Source organism: Xenopus tropicalis, chromosome 2 (assembly GCF_000004195.4).
Source record: "Xenopus tropicalis strain Nigerian chromosome 2, UCB_Xtro_10.0, whole genome shotgun sequence".
NCBI lineage: Eukaryota > Metazoa > Chordata > Amphibia > Anura > Pipidae > Xenopus > Xenopus tropicalis.
In genome coordinates this window covers 1,367,461-1,370,883 of record NC_030678.2, presented here as the reverse complement: position 1 = coordinate 1,370,883, position 3,423 = coordinate 1,367,461, and the positions used below count along the sequence as shown (strand labels likewise).

The 3,423-nt window shown below is 45.9% G+C and overlaps 1 pseudogene; it reads left to right on the top strand.

Moving 5' to 3' along the window:
• Positions 1–432: 432 nt before the first annotated feature.
• LOC100491355 lies at positions 433–1,502 on the top strand (annotated as a pseudogene).
• Positions 1,503–3,423: the final 1,921 nt, after the last annotated feature.

Genomic DNA, 3,423 nt, shown 5'->3' with positions numbered 1-3,423 from the left:
TGTTAGTTATGCACTTTCCTCTTCCTTCTTCCTCCCTCCATTTTAGTTATTTTCCCTCTTTATTTTATACCTTTTATTTATTTTGTTAATAAATATATAACTTGTTTAATAAACCAGGCTGTCTCAGTTCAATAGTTAAATACCCCAGAATAGAGCAGGCCCAACATTTGGTACCCCAGATGGGACCTATGGGTGATACTGTAAAACCATAGGAACCAAGGAAACAGAATCTGCTTGACTGAGAGGATTTGAAGTGTAACTAGGGGGGAATTGTCCCATTAATTATATGTGTTGTGTCTAAAGTTATCTGTTTGTTTGTGTAGTTGGATTTTATTTCAGTAACTAACAAAAGGTGCAGTGTTTTGTTGCTGCACAGTTTAGTGTTGTGGGTCATTGTGTAGGTTATTGTTTGTTTATTTCTCATTGGTAAATATGGAAGTTGTGGAAAAATATGTCAACAAATATGCCTCTGTGGATTACAATTCATCTGCAGTCACATCAGTTTAAAAGTCTACTGACAAAGTCATAATAATAAAATAAAAATTAATCAACTTCCAAAGATGGTAAATAAGATAAAATTGGCTAATGAGATATTGATGTTATTTATAATGAGAGGCATTGCTGGGCAAATGGCAGTACAGTGGGACAGAGAGAAGGCCCAGCTCAGAGAAGGCTCACATACGTTTGGAGAGGCACTTATGGTGGCAGCTGGCACTTCTGCAGAACATGTTTCTGAATTAGATGAACTAAGGGAGAAGGTGGTGCTGCTAGCTGAACAGAATACGTTATTGGAAGGAAAGTTGCAGGAATGGGAGGAGAGGAGCAGGCTCAGGGAACAACAGGTTTAGAGAGCAAGGTGGGATACAGTGAGGGAATAGCAGGGTCTCTTAGAGAGCAGCTGAAAGATACAAACACACAGCCAGCACATAAACAGCTCTGTATTCTCTCCATGAGACACAACTGCAAACCTGGTTATGCCCAGGATGTCCCAGTAAATGTCTGTCCTGTTACTGAACAAGAGGTAAGAGATAGGGAACTGGGCACAAGGCCACAAACATTATCTATCTCTCTTTAGCCCCCAATCAGAATGCACCAAAGAGTTGATAATACATTTATACCAACTGATAGAAATAACCCTGCTGAACCAGCAACACTCACAATACAAGATGTTATCAATTTGACCCAAGTATTGGGAAAGTTTGATACTAAAACATCAGCCATCAGCCTTATAAATAAACTGGAAGCTGTGATCAAACAATATAACTTGGGATATAAGGATGGATGTGCCTGGCTTAGAGCATGGCTTCCTTATCAACTGGCTGCAGAGCTTGGGCCCCCAGTTGGAGCCCAGTGAGGAGTTAGCTGATGTCAGCGAAAACTGGGGAGATGCCAGGGATAGGTTCAGAGATACAAGAGGTGCAAATGCACTGGAGATGCAAGGTATAGGGGAGGAGATGATGCAAGGCTGCACCAACTGCAGGTTCCCCTCCGTGTGCCAGTAAGTGTCCTTGCACTTTAGGGCCCTTAGGTTCCAGTTCCAATAGGCCCTCACTGTAACTAGTGCAGATTTAGGGCCCAGTTAGGGATTTAGGGAATTATTCTATAAGAACCAGAAGGTTCAGTAGTCAGGTCGCTTCTCTGATCACAGTAGGTTAGAGCCCCGGGTTCCAGTGCCCGTTAGAGTCAGTCGCCCCTGCTTAGTTAGTGGCTCAGTTCTACCCAAGAGGAGAACCAGGACTAAATACTGGGCACTGTAATCCCTGGGAACACTGGATAGATTTCCATCACAGGATTATAAATCTAATGTACTGGATCTTATGGATGTCACACCTTGGGTTACAGATATGTGGCACCAACATAAAGTGTCCCCAGCCCCCCAGCCTAAACTCTCAGTTATATGTGGTGCCCCCCAGGGGTAAATAAATTGTATTACTGTATTGGTTTGTTCCTACTGATATTATTGTACTTGTTCTCTTATGGTTTTCATATACCTGTTCCAGTAAAATAGAGAATCTGCATTCACTCTCACCATAAATTCAGCGAGTGAGTTATTTCTACTGTGTATCCGGCTGTTATAGGAACCCGCACCCTGCCCGGCCGTTATAGGTACCCGCACCCTGCCGGCTGTTATAGGTACCCGCGCCCTGCCCGGCCGTTATAGGAACCCGCACCCTGCCCGGCCGTTATAGGAACCCGCACCCTGCCGGCTGTTATAGGAACCCGCACCCTGCCGGCTGTTATAGGTACCCGCACCCTGCCCGGCCGTTATAGGAACCCGCGCCCTGCCCGGCCGTTATAGGAACCCGCACCCTGCCGGCTGTTATAGGTACCCGCACCCTGCCGGCCGTTATAGGTACCCGCGCCCTGCCCGGCCGTTATAGGAACCCGCGCCCTGCCCGGCCGTTATAGGAACCCGCGCCCTGCCCGGCCGTTATAGGAACCCGCGGCCTGCCCGGCCGTTATAGGAACCCGCACCCTGCCCGGCCATTATAGGTACCCGCGCCATGCCCGGCTGTTATAGGTACCCGAGCCCTGCCCGGCCATTATAGGAACCCGCGCCCTGCCCGGCCATTATAGGAACCCGCACCCTGCCTGGCCGTTATAGGAACCCGCGCCCTGCCCGGCCGTTATAGGAACCCGCACTCTATGAAACAACAGGCTTCTAGTACTTACTCATGTCATTCAGTACAGAGACAAGAGGGGGGTGAACAGCAAAATGTAAATAATTATCTCCTTGGCCATAGCCCTTCCCCAGAGCCTGAAACTGATGTCCCCTCTTAGAATACTGACACATATCCCAGAATTACAAATAACACAGGAGATGAAAAAGAAAACCAAAATGAGCCTAGAAGGGAATTCCCCACCCCTCCTTGTAAAACAGGGAAAGAAAGGACAACATTCCCATCCTTTATGCCTTGGGGGAATATTCCTCTCTGGCTTTACAGCACCTGGTCAAATACAGATGAAGTGCTGGGCGTCCCATAAGGGTCTGGTTACAGCCAGTTGTGATATCACAAGATAACTAATTTAGTTACCCAAACTGCAATGAAAAGGTTTTACCACTAGATGCTCCTAGTGAGCTTAGTCACTCAGTACCCATTGTAACACCCAAGACTGGCACATTTGTGAACGTGCTTACTTATTTGGCTTCTATGCTAATGAAGTGTTAGCTCTGGAGACTAGAACAATGTACAGACAGTCACAGATTATTTAACTGTGCAGAAGTGTAATGATCTATTCATATGGATGCAGCCTTTGAATGAAGTTAAAAGCTATAGGAGAAACACCGATATGTGTTCTCTGTTTCCTCATATTGTGCCTATATAAATATCAGTATTGTAAGATTCTCTGGATAAAAGTAACCTTAGGCTAGCAGACAGAGGGTTAACAGAGATGTGATCATATAAAAAACAGGCATATCTG